Genomic DNA, 17,134 nt, shown 5'->3' with positions numbered 1-17,134 from the left:
CACAGCAGGGGTACAGATCCAGGAATTCAGTGCAGAGATAGGGGAACCCACCATAATGGGCACAGCAGGGGTACAGATCCAGGAATTCAGTGCAGGGATAGGGGAACCCACCATAATGGCCTAGCAGGGGTACAGATCCAAGAAGGTATGGTTCAGTGCAGGTATGGAGGATGTCCCTCATAATGGGCACAGCAGGAGTACAGATCCAGGAACTCAGCACAGGGTTTGGTGAATTGGTCCTTTAGGCTGTTTGTGACTAATAAATGGTTGTAGAAACCTTCTTGGATCTGATGAGTTTCAGACGTGAACATTGATTTAATAAGCAATTGTCCTTGTAGAGCATGTTGTCTTCCTGTCCCATGTGACGGACAAGAGCTTTTGTTGTCTTTTGTTTTACTGCAGAACTTTTGTTCTTGAGTTTCTTTAGAACAAATTTGCTTTCATACAATTTATTTCCTAGCTGCCGGAGATGTAATATCACTCAGCCTCAGGAGAGAAGTTCCCTTCTTTGCAGGTTCAGGACAGTGTGCTACCAGCGGGAGCGGTAAATTGGTAAGATGGTGTTACAGTAAGGAATGAAGACACTGCTGTTATATTATCAGAAAAGAAGGCCAATAAAAAACAAAGGCCCTGAAAACAAGAGCCAATTTTCTGAGATGTGAAGCAAGTCAGCGTGTTCGGGGGGAGCTATAGGCAAAATCTATACAAGCTGAGTGGATTCCCCTATCCTTCCAGGTCATCTGTATTCTGCAAATACAACCTGCTGGAATAAAATCCAGATAATATATAGGCATTCTGAATGTGTAAATCATCATTCCTGAACCCCAGAAATAATGGAATATATTGCAATGTGTCAGTCCTTCAACAAGGTGCCCAAGGATGATCAGTCAAGTTCTGAAAAACAAACTATAGAAGGTCTATGTTCCCACAAACTTCCCTGACTTTCCCAACAGTTTTGGTGAAAGTTCTACGATTTAAAGGGTTTTCTATTTCTAAGTATTTTCCTACTAGATACGGTGCTGTGTAATTGGAAGAGGAAGTGAGGGAATATTTCAATGGGGACACATGCAGCAATAAAACCATAACACAGCTTCTAACCCTTCCCTGTGCTTTGGAAAACTTGGCTTTCCACCTTAAATGACAAAATAAATTGAAAAATACGGCTTTTGTACTAGAATCTTCTGCAAGTGAGGCAAATCCCAAGTTACTACTGTGACGGGTTCCCTTTAGCCATAGAAACAAGATTTGTTGTGATGTTACCTGGTAATGTTTTTCATCACTTTTATACCAGATCTGCAAGGACGATGCTGTCATCAACTCAGCCGTGAAACCAGACATTTTTATTTTACTCTTTTTGATAAACTGTATTGAAATGCAAAAGACGACCTTGTACTTTGGGTAGTGAGAAATTATAGAATCAGGGGGCGAAATGTTGCCGGCTCAGTCATAGCTCGTATTATTCTGGGATGTGTATAGCAGAATATTGCATCATTATCCATTTGTTATTCACATTTCTATGTAAATGATTGCATTTGTCAATGGCATTAAAGATGGACTCTTGGCAATCACATGGCAGCAACCCAATGCATATCAGCATGAAGACATTGCCAAGATGACATCAGAATGGGCAAGAAAGGTGATTGAAGTGACTTTGAAGATGGAATGAATGTTGATGCCAGGAAGGCTGGTTTGAGTATTTCAGAATCTGCTTTTCTGCTGGGATATTCACCCACTACCATCTCTCTTTACAAAAATTGTGCTGAAAAAGGAAACATATCCAGTGGGTGATGGGGTGAAAATATCTTCGTGATGCCAGAGGGGAATGATCCGACTGATTCCAGCCCTAACCCAAATAACCATTCGTTACTCCTCAGGTCTGCAGAAGAGATCTCTGAATATATAATATGTCAAAGCATGGACTACAGCAATGGAAGAACCACACCAGGTGCCACTCCTGTCAGCAAAGAGCAGGTACAGGAAGCTACAACTCACCACCACTGCACTAGAGAAGGCTGGAAAAGCATTGCCTGGTCTCTAGTCTCGATTCCTGATGTGAAAATTAAATGGTGGGGTCAGAATTTGTCACCAAAGACATGAAAGCATGGATACATTCTCCCTTGTATCTATGGGTAAGGCTGCTGGTGGTGTAATGGTGTGAGGGCCCCTTGGGACCAACTGAACATCAGCCTACCATAGTATTGTTGTTGACCGTATCCATCCTTTTATGCCTGCAGTGTCCCCATCTGATGGCCATTTTCAGCCACAAAACTCAAATCATCTCAGACTGGTTTCTTGAACAGGGAATTGAGGTCACTGGGCTCAAACAGCCCCCACAGTCACCAGATCTCCATCCAATAGACCAAAAGTAGAATGTGGTGGAGCTGGGAGATCAGGCAACACCTACGTGATCATATCATGTCAGTATGGACCCAAACCCCCGAGGAACCTTTCCAGCACCTTGTGGAATCCATGCCATGAAGAACGACGTCAGGTCTGAAGGTACAAGGGGGTCCAGCCTCAAACTGCTAATAAATATGGACATTTTTCTGACTCTGTAACCTGTAGATTTCAGCTTGAACTATTGTGCTTTGCTAACAATAACAAAGTGGGGGAAGAAACCAGAACGTTCTTCAATCAATCTACTGTATAGGGTAGAGAAAGAAAACTATTCCATATTCAGTATTAACCTACTTTTTCCATTTTTCTATATTTTAGAAAAAAAACTTTATTATTGTTGTGACTGTGGGTTTTATATACTCGGGCTGCATGCTACTTTAGTATGTTATTTAATAAATCCTATTCCTGGCACTCTCAGATTTCTTTTTACCAATGTTTTCTATTTGCCTATATAGAGAAAGAAGAAAGATTTGTTTTATTGAAGTAATACAGAGCTTGGTCATGCAGCTTTTTCGGTCTGGAGATGTCCTGGATGAGTTTTCTCTGCCTGCAGTTATTTGCTGACTTTTTTCTTTAATCATCTGCAGTGTTCATAACCTCTTGTGGTTTTTTAAGCTCAGCATATCAAGGTTTAAGCCTTGTAATTAGCTGAGCTCCATCTGTTCAGGATATCGCCAGACACACATTTTGGTTTTCCCTATCAATAAAGAAGTCAAAGAAATCTCTGAGCAGAAATTATGATGTACACATCATGGGGCATCAAGGCTGCAAGGACAGAACATGGCCATGCACACATATTGGGGATAGTTGGTATGTATATAATGTAACAGGTCCATCTGCCCACATTGGCTTGGATTTTTCAGCATCTCCACCTCAAGCCTCCATATTGTGTGACTATGGGGTGCCTGGAGGAGACTAAAAGTATTGGTTGAGTCTCTTACTGAGCTACTTACCATCAAATACTACAGCTGGGCAAAAACGTAGCATTTAGTAAATGAGCAGCCAAAATTTAAAGAACACCTTTCAGGGTACTTTCCAAAATAATCCAAGCTCCCTCAGTTCATGTAATACCGTAACGTTTTGTCTCCAAGGTGTCTTTGAGTCTGGTTGGTGGCTGGGCAACTCCTTACAATTGACATTTGTTTGGCTTTCCACCTAAGCATGGTTGGGAATTTTTCTCCAAGCCCTGGGTTCCCAAATATTCAGATACCTAATTAAAGTCTTATTCAGTCATTTTTCCCCTTTAAATAATGTTGTGGACTCAGGGAACTCCCTTCTAAGACCATTTCATTGGAGGTTCTACGTGGGAAAGGTGCTTCTACATTGGAGGTAATTGGGATGAATGCCTATACTTACAATGGTGGTTGGAATTCCACCCTAAAAAAATCAATGGAGACCTGCAGCTGGCTCTGCCATGTGGCTTCCGTCTTGGAACTGGGTAGACCTCCATAAAATGGAAGTCAATTATTATTATGGGAACCCCAAACAGCCTCTGGTGGAACCCTGGTTGAGAATGGCTTGTTTTATTCTGCTTTAAATATTATACATTAGAATTACAATTGTTATTGTGTACACTGGAACCTACCTTTGACCGAAATTTTGGGTGTGCCATTTTTGCTGAAATATTTAACATAGGCTTATTCCCTTGTTTCTTTTTTTATTATTTGTTTTTTAAATCTATATTTGCTTTATAGAGCTGAAAGTTCACTGTAATTTATACTGTCTTAATATATTAGTGCTCCTTATTGAAACAATAGAAAAAAATGACGACCAGAACTAGCAGGCACCATGCACAGCAGGAAACACAGAAGCACTACACATAATACTTGTTTTGTTCTTGTTGTCTGAAGTTGCTTTTACATGATCACAGAACTTTATAACACAGGGTTTAAAAAAGGACAGATTATACCAAAAAGAATCATTACCGGCTTTGTCAGCACTCACTTTAGTGAGCCCGTTGAGCACATTATGTGATGTCCTGGGTATGCGGCTTCTTTTGTCGGCTGCCGTTTAATCTTTCTTTTAGGAGATGGCGCAGCGCCCAAAAATTTACATGCGTTGCTTTGAAAGCAGCAACAATAACGAGCACAAAAAATCTTAGAGGTCAGCAGAACAATTTCTTACTAAGTGATCCTCCACATTCAACCAATATGGAGACAACACGCAAAAGTAAAAGGCCTCCAACTGGGAGAAGATGGGATGCCGGCTACCACTGAGTGCCTGAATCACAGAAAACTGAGAGAGAGGAGTGAACGGACAGCGGGGGCCCGGGGCTACCATCACACCACTTACTGAGATAACAAATTTTAAATGAAGGTTCTGATTTTCACTTGTAAACCCAAAAAGGTGTTTATCTGTAATAGAACAGATGCGGTCATCATCTGCTGTACACCAAAAATAATAAAACGTGGACAAGCTTACTTTTTGTGAAGATTCCACAGAACAAATAGGCAATGGGTGCAAATAAAAAAGCATGGTCAACTAGGCAAGAGGCGATAAGCAATGGTGGTCCCATACTCATCGCATGATGGGTTTTCTTTAGGATGCAACTTCCCTGAATCCTGTTTGCAATTGAGCCTGGGAACGAATGTGGTTTGACTTAATGACTACTATCAATGGCTATGTTAATGGTCAGGTGGCCATTTTAGGTTCTGTATTGATGGGCTAGAGTGTGCTTTGTATTCCTGTACACGTTTTTGAGAATTGAAAACCTTGAAGCAGGTCAGTAGGTCATCAACTCAGAGGATTGAGGCAGAATCTGACCCTAGGAAAGGTAGCAAGTTTGCCTTCCCCATTGACATTGATTGGGATTTGCATTGTCAATACTCAAATGACCCACAAAAGACACCAAATGCCTAAAAATCTATTCCTAGGTGGAGTACTGGACCGCACCAGTTGTAGTATTTCTTGGATTTAATGCAGAAATATAAAGGTTTTGGCTGGTCCCCTGGATTACCCAGAATCCTAGGCTCCTGTCTAGGGTCGCCTTGTCCACCTCTGGGTCATTTTCAAGTCAAATGAACATATCAATGAATTTTTAATGATCTCAGAAACATCTCGGACTAATGCCATGAACACGAGGTCTTGTTCTTATTTAAACGCGCACTGCCCCGTGTCCTTTAGTCTACCACTGCGTACGTTTTTTACATTAATGTCTCCCAATAGCACCATTGCTCCTTTTCCTTCAAAATGTGGAAGAATCCTCCAATGTTTGCTTATAATTCCTTTTTAAAACTTCTTTCCAATGACAAAGAAAAGAAGAGTTTGCATGAAATTCATATAACAAAACAGAGATCTGCTCATGCCAAGAATCAGCCGCTCTCAGTTCTCCTCACTGCCTGGGGTTGTCATTTGGAAAAACAACATTGTTAACACGAGAAAGATCAATGAGGAGCTGGTGAATGAATAATCCCGAAATAACAGTTTGTGTTCTGTAGATGTGGAGAAGTGAGGGAAATGCATGGCAAGGAAATGAAAGCACTCTATTCTCATTGGTGCCTTATGGAGATGTATGCAGTTTACCATTGCTGTATTGGAGAAGTCAGAAGAGTGTGAACGATGGGGTGACTAAGTATTAAAGTCCGAACATTTTTATTGAAACTGTTACGGGTACAGGAGGAGAATATGGAGTGATGGCTAATTAAAGATGGGTTCAGAAACAGATGAAGCTGTGGGGACAACGCTAGTGGGATGAGGATGGGAGAGAGTGGGGCCAGCTCTAGAGATGTCTTGGAGCCATGCATGGGAAGAGGTTATGTGAGGAAGCCATTGGTAGGTCATTGGAGTTGCAGAGAGGTTGCTTCTCGGCCTTTTGGCTAAGATCAAGTGTAGTATCTGTTCTTATCAGCGTTCAGGGCGGAAAGGCACTGGCATTCAGGGAAAGAATGCAGTGCACGAGTACCTCTGTTAAGGACGGTCTACCTTTGGTGTAGCTCTGTAAGGTGCCACCCTATGCAAACCTGCCGGCCTTGTCCACCGGAGGAAGAGCATAGGGCCTGCCCTGATAAGGTAGCTCTCTTAGGTTTGACTGACCCGCTGGTGGGAATGGAGAAAACTTGGCCTTACCAATCGGTCCGCCAAGTGGTCCGAATCTTGCTCCAGTGTCGTACCCTTGGAGTGGCGATCCAGGGGCACCTTAAAATCACTGGGTTTGGGACCCCACTGATTTTTAAGATGCAAAGTCACGTCACTGTTTATACTTGATTTGGCACATCGCCTTTTTCTGCATTAGCTGCGGCTAGTGCAGATGGGCAATTTTTTAAAATCTGTTGCCCTGTGTGTTATGCACAGAGCACATCTATTATTTAAATGTTTTTGTATGTTGTCACTGGTGTGGTATTTGTGTGCCACTTTTTGATAGAGGGTGCTATTCCCTTATGGGTTAGCCCTTTTGTCTTGGGAGAATGCCTCAAAACCAGGCGCTCTCCCTTAGTGGGAGCCTCTCTTCGGGAGAGCTCCCAGCTTAGTATCTTGTGGGACCTGCCTTGGCGGTCCCGGAGAGAAAAGGCCCCTCTCTGGCCCGGTCAGGGGGGCAAGTGTGTCCATTCCGACTTCGGCTGGGTGGGCTTAGTATCCAGCCCTCGTCTGGAGCTTTGCTTCGGAGGGTTTGGGGAAAAGGGTGGCCCTTCCTCTTTAGAGAAGGGTTTTCCAAATAGTACCCCAGTGCACGTTTTTTGTGTGGTGTTTTTGCACTATCACTTTTTTACTTTTCACGGGGTGTGTTTTAGCACAGATCGCGAGATTCGAAAAAAAAAAAAAATTGGAGTTGCAGAGAGGTCAACTTGGGGTGTATTTGTTTATCCGGTCAGAAATGAGGAGTGAAGAACAAAGTACGGCAGCTTGGTGGGAAGGATGGATAGGTCTGGCTGCAGCATTCAGAATATATTGTAGAGGAGAGAGTCGGGTAGTGGGATACCAGAGAAGATGATATTGCAGTAGTCCAGGCTGGGGATGATAAGAATGTGTACAAGTAGTTTCTGTAGTCCCTGCAGACAAGAAGAGGCAAACTTTGGAAGTGAAAATAGCAGGATCTAAATTTACAATATTACATCCCAGATAAAAGGGAGCCATGTACAATTCCTTTAGTATTAGCTCTTGAAGTGAAGCATTTATCATCCAGAGAACAGCTGGGTCCTCATTCATTGTGACCTGGAGACAATGGTAGAGGAGTGTTTTCATCTCACTTTTTTTCCCTGAGTTATACAGATAGATGTGAGATATTCGGCAGATGAGATGTTGTCATTGGGGATTGTATTATGACAAGTTGTGTCAATATATGAAATGAGCATTGTTACTGAGAATATAACTTGTAGTAAGTGACAATACATTCTCAGCATTTGAAGTGCATGGTACTACTCGAGGGTTCCTGTAGTGCCTAGAGATATATTGTTTTAGGTGAATGTACGTCATCCCAAGGATTTGTGTCAGTGTTTTCTAAGCCTTCTATAATGTATGGTTTGTAAAAAGATAAACGCAGGAAAACAAGTATCCTCATGCAGGTTCTACTTCCAGCTTAGTAATACTGCAGGCTGAATGTGATTTAAGGTGGCCATATACCGTATGATGGGTACATGACCAGGAAAATGATCAATATGTAAATCCTGGGATAAGACAACCTGTATATTTTAGGCAGTCCGACTACTGGTACGTTTTCATTAGGAAATACTAAAGGCAGCCACTTACTTTGCAGTGTTTTATTGTATTGGACTTTGCATTGGATGAAAACATATAACATGTTGATAGCTATAGTCTTCATAGAACTAAACTGTCAACACTGTCTGCAGCAGAAAGATGGGAGATGGCCCGTTGCAGGACACCTTCCATTCATTCTCCTGCAGGGCAGCCATAGTCCCAATTACTGGTTGGTCAGTTTGTTATCTGGCATGGCAGATCAATAAATATAATGGGAGAATTATACTGACACTGGATTTCACCTGTATTGCCCCCCTTGGTCTCTAATCACCAGATATATGTAGACATTTGAATGCTCATTGTTTGACCACCTCTTCTCCGTGATGGGAACTTTCCCTGCTGCTGTGGAGAGAGGGTAATATTTTTTGGTATTAGAATATTTGATTTGTGTATTGTCTGGTATTTGCATGGTAGGTTGGAAATGATCAAGAAAGGTCAGTAAGCAAAGCTAACACATTTGGTGTAAAGGTTCCCAATGATGGTCCTAGGGAGTCGTAATAAGCAGATGGGCGCCTCCAGTCATCAGAGTTCTCCAGTCATCAGATCTTAACATTAGATTTTTAAATCCACTGACTCAGACAAGGCCTTTAAGTGACTCTATTTGGAACCTTCCATGTACATATCATCCCCATGTTAGAAAGAAATTCATTGGTGTCAATAAAAGGGCCATGTGAGCAGCTGTCTGGGTCCAGTATTTTATTTTCTTTCCATTGGCAATATTCTCCTATTATTCATTATTCATTCTTTTCTGTGTTTGTTTTCATTTCTTTTCTCAGAATGCAATAAAAACATTCATATAACCAGAACCTTTCTTGAGGACAAGCAACAGACTCAGCTGAATAGAGATGAGACACCGGAATACCTGTATGAACACACCATGCTGGGTCCAAAGGCATCCAGCCAAGGAGAAATGACCAAATGCCAACCTTTAAAAGAGCCTCAAATCCAAAAATGGCCAAACAGCCAAAATCTGTGCTATGGGAGCTTGTGGTGGTCTCATCATCCATCTGAAGACATCTCTTCCTTTATTACTTCCTCCTAATACGTTAATGGTATCCATTGCTGGTAGAATTGGGAATACCTGGCCAGCACCATCGCAGGCTCAAAATTTAGTGCTACTGAAACCCCAGATTAATAGCAATCAGACCAAAACACTTCCCTTCTACGGTATTCTGTAATCTTGTTCTAGGATTACAGTGATCTTTTACTGCAAGACAGAAAGTATGTTACTAGCAGTAATACTAATGCAAAAATTAATACAGCCTCCAAATCCATAGACTGGTAAGTAGGAATGAGTGAGAATGCCTCTTGCATTCTCACAAAAATTTTCCCTAACTTCCGATGGGTCCGCAAAATTTCGACGACCCGATTTCGCGAAACCATCGGAAGATCAAGGAAACCTTTACCATCCCCGGCACTAGAAGTTAATTAACCTCTAGTACCCCGGGATCGCACTTCCCACAGTCACCAGGCTGATAAGTACCGGGCTGATTAATTAACCTCTAGTGCCCTGGGAATCCTGTGTGCGATCCCCGGCAATCAGAGAGCACTAGAGGTTTTGAATGGGAAGGCTTGTCCCCATTTATTCTCTAGTGCCGGGGATCGCACACTGAGCTGATCAATGATAACTTTTTTCACCATTCATTGATCAGCACAGCCCGCGATTTTTTTTTTTAAACTTTTTTTTTAAATTCAAATTTTTCACTAGCCTTTATTGCTTACAATTTTGGTAAGCGAGAATGGCCAAATTCGCCACAAGATCGAGTTTTAAAAACTCACTTGCTCATCCCTACTGGTAAGCTGGTATAAAATATGTTTTTGAGGAGAAGTAAACACACTTTAAATATCAAGGTCATAGATATCCAGTTAGCTGGCAGTGACAATAAACATATATAACCTTTACAGTTAAAGGTTATTCGGAACCTACATGAAAATGTCACATTATATTAGCTGGCACCCATAATGAAAACAGTTTACTCCATGTCTGAATGTATAGAGAGAGTTAGATTATGTCTGACCTTGCGGGAAGATAAAAGGTTACATTTTGTATTTTTCCCATATACATCATGCCCATTCTGGAAGGATATGCATGAATGGTAAATAAAGGACCTTGTTACCATGAAGTCCAACTCATTGCCCTACAAATACCAGCTTTAGAGTCAGTACTTACCCCAAGGAAGTCTCACAAGATCTAACCTTGAAAGTTTCAACTTTTTTGTGTGTTATTGGAAATTGCTGATCAAGAATAGAATATAACCAAGGCCACCCCAGTCCATAAATGCTGGTCTCATCCACCTTTTAAACCAACCAAAGCATAATTATGGTAATCTCTTACAGACTTAGGCAGTGCTACCTCTGGTCCTGGGTTCCCAGCTTTGTCTATTTGCCATCAGCCAATATAATGCCGTCTCATTTTCCATGTTATGTGTTGTAAGAAGCCAGCATGTGCTTCAACTTTCCAGCACCATATCGGACTGAAATATAAGTTTTGCCTAGTGTTAGGCCTTCAGTAAGCCTTAAAATTGGTCCTTCAAAGCAGAATCAACAAATGTTTTCCATTAACGATGCCCGTTCAATAGAAAAGTAAGTTCTATCTAGTGGCCCCTCACTTGTTGGAATCAAACTCTGAGTAGGTATGAAGTCAGATGATGTTTGGGCTTACATAGAGTTACCTCATCTTTCCCTTCCCCATAGTTGGCTACTAAGGTCTACATCCGTGGTGAAGGTGACATGGAAGAACCGGGTATTTACAAGGCCTGGTGGAAGTGGCAAAGGGACCTGTTCTCTTGCTCTTAAAAAAGACAACATTTAAAGGTCTCAGGTTGGGATAAAGTCATTGTAATTATGTGTATTTAGGATACAATGGGAGTGAAAACTAGCTGCAGGGTGGTGAGCTAAGAATAGAATAGAATAACAAACTGCTGAGAAGACTTGGACCCAAAGATCTCTGGATCAGGGGAACAGTGGGCACACAATTAGACTTTACTCACCACCATATAGAATACCATCCTTCCCCAAATGCTGTCAGATGACTTTGATTCTTCACATCCAAAAACCATTACTTATAAAACTTTGGATCGATTGACCCTTTAAGAAAGGTTCAAAGCTCTTTTCCAGTTCGAAGACTCAATATTCGTATCTAGTTGTGCCTGTAACCCTCGGATGATGATTGGCACTATTGATGTATTGAACTCACCAGGACCTTGTTAATGTTCATTGAGCCATTATTATCTTATCGACAGCCTTGTCAGGAGTCTAACCAACTGATAGACATGTTTTCTGAGCTCTACAACACAACATTGACATGACCAGAGCCATGACTGTAACAATATCACAGGTCAACAAAAAATGAGTTTTGATAATCATCAGAAACCACAGCAAACTTTTCTCATTTCAGTACAGTTCCTGAGTTATGAGTACTATTATAGTTATCATTGTACATGCATGTATTTTGTATTATAACGTAAGCACTTTTGAATTGAATGTTAATACATCTTCAGTGTGAAGTAAAATAAGGCACACTGTGGTAGAGATCTACTGACCGGTGTCAGTCAGGTACCATTGTTTCTTCAGAAATGCTCAGAGTATGATTTTCTTGTGTACGCTTTGTCTGGAGTGTCGCGGTACAGCACCCGTCATAATTTCATTCCAAAAACCTTGATAGCGGTGCTCGATTAACTAAATGTCCTGGTGAAATAATTCCCCTTGTTCGTCACTCACCATACCAAGATTTTCCGGGAAGAACTCTAGATGTGAGCACAAGAAATGTAATTTAAATGACATGGGACAACCCAGTTTCTGGTATGAATCAAGCAGATTCTGAACTCCTTCCTTGTATGCTGGAGACTTATGGTTGACCAGGACATTTTCACACAGCCACTTGAATGCATCCCAAGCTTCTGGCTCAGCTGCTGAGAGAGATTGTTTGAAAACATCATCCTGCAAAACAGATCAGTGGCCCTATAAATATCCTTTACTTCTTTTTTGCAGTGCTTTTGTTTGGAATCTTCTCAACAAGATACAGAAAACATGGAGTTTGAATTACCCATGGCCTTTACAAGGTTCTTCATCAAGCCTAACTTGATATGGAGAGGTGGCAGAAATATTTTATGCGGATCAACCAGAAGCAGAAACTTGACACTGCTTGTTTCGGGCCTATAGGTATCTCTTGGTAGCCAATCACACTTGACATAATGGTGTCCCGTAGATCGTCTGTCCCACAGGCATAGGAAATAGCAATATTGTGTGAATCCCCCTTGCATTCCCATCAGCAAGCCAATGACCTTTAGATCCCCACAAATGTTCCTCTGGTGTGTTTTATACTGGATTGCTTCAAGTAGTAACTTCATAATGTCATAGGACTCCTTTAGGTTAACGGAATTGGCAATCAGTAAACGTGGTTTGGAATGACCATTATGCAATAAGACTGCTTTCACGCTTCTTTTGTGGGAATCAATGAAGATACGCCATTCAGATGGAACAAACTGTTAAGGAGTGCGTTTATATCATGACAGTAGCATAGTGAGCCATCACTAGTGAAGAACGTTGTCAAGTTATAATTTCGTTTTCTGTAGTGAGTTACAGTTGCACCCTTTGCAGCAAGTGCTTCTGTTTAAGCTTTGAAGCAAGAAGTTCTGCTTTCTCTTTGGAGAGATTTAAATCACGAAGGAGATTATTCAGCTCTGCTTGTGTAAATGTCTCTGGTTCTGAATCTTCATCGGTCAAGTAGTCGGGATCAAATGATTCGAGCTTGTAAATGGCTGCAACTCCAGGGCATTCCTCATCATCTTCTACAGAAGCAAGTCCATCATGTGGCGGTACGGGAACTGGCAATGAATCATCATAGGGAACAGGCCTAATTGCAGAATCCAGGCCGGGATTTACAATTTTGTGCTTAGTTTTACCTGAGTATCCACTTTTGTTGACGCAGGAAAAATAGCAGGCGATTAGATGGTCTCACGGTTCTCTCCACACATCGGGATTACAAATGGCATTGCTGCTTTACGCCGATATAGCCAGTCACGCAGTCTGTCGGAACAACTGGTACAGATGACATGTGAAGCCCAAGATTTATCAAGGTCACCAAGTGGACAGACGAAATATGATTGGTATATCTTTTTAAGTTCTGTGGTATTTTGGTAACGTTGTGCTTTTGTCGTGAATGAACCACACACGTAACAGAAACTGTCTGGATCATTAAGGCAATTTCTAGGCATAATGAAAAATGAAATCAATCGCAGTTAGTGCGGTCTCTAACCTTAAAAAAAGAAAACTGTTGTTAAATGTTGTAACATGTTTATAAAGAATAAATGTTGTAACATATTTATAAAGAATTTCACACAATTATTAATTAGCTGCATCACAAAAACTAGACGTGCTACAGAAATTGAAATCCGCATGAAAAATGCTACAAAGCACCCATAAATTATATCTGATGAAAATGACATGTTGACCTATGTATTCTGCAGACACAGATCAAAGCATTGGGTTCCAGCTGGGATTATGGATCCCTGATTGATTTTCCAAACATGAATGCGACATTTGCATTTCATTTAATTCCAAGCAAATATTGTATTTTGGTATTTTCTGCCAAACATGATAACCATTCTCCAGCTTGGCACTGCCATCCTTGCAACAAGGGATATGGGATCATCCCGGCCCGTTCCATGTAGCTGGCAGAATGGAGACAAAGGTTTGGTATAAAAATTAAAGCAGATTTTGTAGAGATGTCAGACAGCTTGGATTAGAATTCAGTTTTTGTAGAAAAGCGTTGATATTTATATGTCAAATATAAATATATAAAAACCTCATTGCAGAGTGTGAGTAGCGATGAACCATAGAATGGAAAGAATGATCCAAATATTGACAAAGGAAGCAGAACGATGATTTTTTATTCTTGACACCAATTTACCGCCCATCAGGGAAGAAATCTTATTTTGCAGTTCTGAATCTTTCTGAGACCTTGTAAGTGCTGGTGTAACTGTGGATGGTGATTGAGGTAAGGAGCCCCAGGTCAAGCAAAAGTCTAATATTTCATTGGGTTGCCTTTGACTTTAATAATGACTTGCATAGATCAGAGTATTGTTTTAATAAGATCATGCAATGTCACAACATTTATTTCCATCCAGAGTTGCATTCATTTTCCCCTTGTATTGATGATGGGAGTGTCGGAGCTGTGTAAAATCTTCTCTAGTCCATCCCAAATATTCTTAGTGGGGTTTAGGTCAATCCATGAGTGAAAAAGATATATTGGCATTCTGGTATTGTCATCTTGGAATATATCCGTGCCATCAGAGAAGAAAAAACATTCTGTCATTCTGTATATTCAGGGAGTCAGCTGACCTCATTTCTTGGGCAATCTTGCTAAACCCAGACCAAAGAAACTAAGGCAACCCCAGATCATAACACTGCCCCCACAGGTACCCCAAATAATAACACTGCCCCCACAGGTACCCCAAACCATACCACTGCACCTACAGGCACCCAAAATCATAACACTGCACCCACAGGCACCCTATATCATAACACTGCCCCTACAGGCACCCTATATTATAACACTGCTCTCACAGGCACCCTAGATCATAATACTGCCCCTATAGGTACCCCAAATCATAACACTGCCCCCACAGGCAGCCCAAATCAATACACTGCCCCCACAGGCAGCCCAGATCATAACACTGCCCCCACAGGCACTCCAGGTTATAACACTGCCCCTACAAGTACTCCAATCATAACACTGCCCCCACAAGCACCCCAGATTATAACACTGCCCCTACAAGTACTCCAATCATAACCCCTACAAGTACTCCAATCATAACACTGCCCCCACAAGCACCCCAGATTATAACACTGCCCCTACAAGTACTCCAATCATAACACTGCCCCCACAGGCACCCCAGATCATAACACTGCCCCCACAGGCACCCCAGATCATAACACTGCCCCCACAGGCACCCCAGATCATAACACTGCCCCCACAGGCACTCCAGAATATAACACTGCCCCTACAAATACTCCAATCATAACACTGCCCCCACAGGCACCCCAGATTATAACACTGCCCCTACAGGCACCCAAGCTCATAACACTGGCCCTACAGGCACCCCAGATCATAACACTGCCCCCAGAAACCTGGGGACTTTTTTATTGGCCAAGCAATGGATATTATTTGTATTCTGTAAATATAAACATAAGGTTTAACACATAAACACATATACATTATGGTTTGACATTAGAAAGTGTTATTATAGAGCAAAATTCTGCAGTTGCTTAGTGACCATCAGTTACACATTTCCCTGTTATATTGAAAGATCACATAGGTATGAATCATAATGTGGAAAATACTGTAGAGTAGCAAAACAAATACTCCAATCAAAAATACTACAATAAATATTATTCATTTCTATGTAACAAACAATTTCAGGGTATGTTTGTGTGTATATATATTTATATTTCTTCTAGCTGTGGCATCAGAGAAGAGATTTTCCTGCCCCATGCACTTCTCCTCTATTATTCCCAATGAAATACATAATTAATTTGTCTTTCTTTTGGTTAGTTTCTGTTACGTTTGATGAATTTTGCATTGAGCACTGAAAATAAATTATTCTTTTTTTAAGTTTCTTTTTTAAATCTTTTTTTTTACATCTACATCTTTTAACTGCGTGCAATCTATTTCTTTTACATTATTAAAAATGTATTACTTGAATTGTATGTAAACTATAATAACGAATTTATCGAAGTAAGATTGTCTTCTGGCATACAAAGCAACTCCCTTTATATTATGGAAATTAGGCAATATCCTGCAAACACCAAATCCTCCAAGGATATACAATAAAAATATATGAGAGAAAGAAATGAGGCACACAGCAGTACTCTACCTTTCCGAAAATGATAAATGAACATATTTACCTGCAATCTGCTCGCACAATTGAGATCATTTTATAGAAAGTTTCATCAACGCTGTATTACATTCATAACCATTGTAAAATCAACCTTCTGTATTCCCAATGCTAATAATGAGGAAGGGCAGTAATTCACAACAGTTTCCATGACTATCATGGTCAGCGTACTTTATTCCAATGAAAGTGGGAGAAGATTAAAGGCCAGGAAAAGGAATCACATTGACTAGTGACTGCATGAAAGCAGCGTGGTATAAATAAATAACAGGGTCGATATCTTGCCAGATTTGGTGCAGTACCCATGTTACATGCTCAGATTAGGAATGGGCATATGGGAATTATTATGCAGCGAGTGGGATCTGATCTCTCTGGCTCTCTCCGGGGTTATTTTACAGAAGCTGGTTTATTAGCATGCAGAAAGCAGCCGTTCTGCTGGATGAAAAAGATAAATGTAAAGGAAAATATGAAACACTAGCCCAGATCATTAAAACATTAAACACCTTGATCTGAGCTCATTCGGGTTTGAAGTTATCAATCTCCAGTACTCTGACTAGGGAAAGAAGAATAGGCACGGTCTTAATCTGCCACAGCAGAGTGCTGGGGAAACTTTTATGGTCTAATAGATATTAGAGAAAACTTGTCACTTGTGGCCTTTTTAGCAATTGTTACCAATGCACCCACAGATCATCTGTCTTGCAATTTGCAGCATCCCCAGCCTCCCTTTAGCTGTGCAGAGATGGAACATTCTCGGCATCCCCTGCACTTACACTGAGGCTGTGCACAACTCAAAGGGATTTCATAGTATTGGCTGCAGCCAATGAGCAGATTATTTCCTGAATTCAATTGTGTCCTGCTATTGGCTGCTAATCCTATTTAAACCTCCCTAATTTCCGGTTCTGGTTGTTGGATCCTCTGTGTGTTACCTGGGCCTTTACCCAGCTCTACTCTGCCTAATATTGCCTTTCTAGATACCTGACTCTGGCCTGATCTCACCCTTGTTTCTTGCCTTCCGTCTGCCCTAATCTCTGACCATATAGACCTTGATTCTTACTTGCAGCGTTGACCTTGTCACTCCCCATCTGCCCAATGCTTAGGTTCCTTACAGAGATCCCAGCCTACTCAGTACCTAATCCTTGGCTGCCCCTACA

At 41.2% G+C, this 17,134-nt stretch overlaps 1 pseudogene; it reads left to right on the top strand.

The window, feature by feature from the left end:
- Positions 1–6,192: 6,192 nt before the first annotated feature.
- LOC140334421 (U2 spliceosomal RNA) lies at positions 6,193–6,350 on the top strand (annotated as a pseudogene).
- The last annotated feature ends 10,784 nt before the right edge of the window (positions 6,351–17,134 follow it).

The sequence above is a fragment of the Pyxicephalus adspersus genome, chromosome 6 (genome assembly GCF_032062135.1).
Source record: "Pyxicephalus adspersus chromosome 6, UCB_Pads_2.0, whole genome shotgun sequence".
Lineage (NCBI taxonomy): Eukaryota > Metazoa > Chordata > Amphibia > Anura > Pyxicephalidae > Pyxicephalus > Pyxicephalus adspersus.
This window is presented reverse-complemented; position numbering and strand designations above follow the sequence as displayed.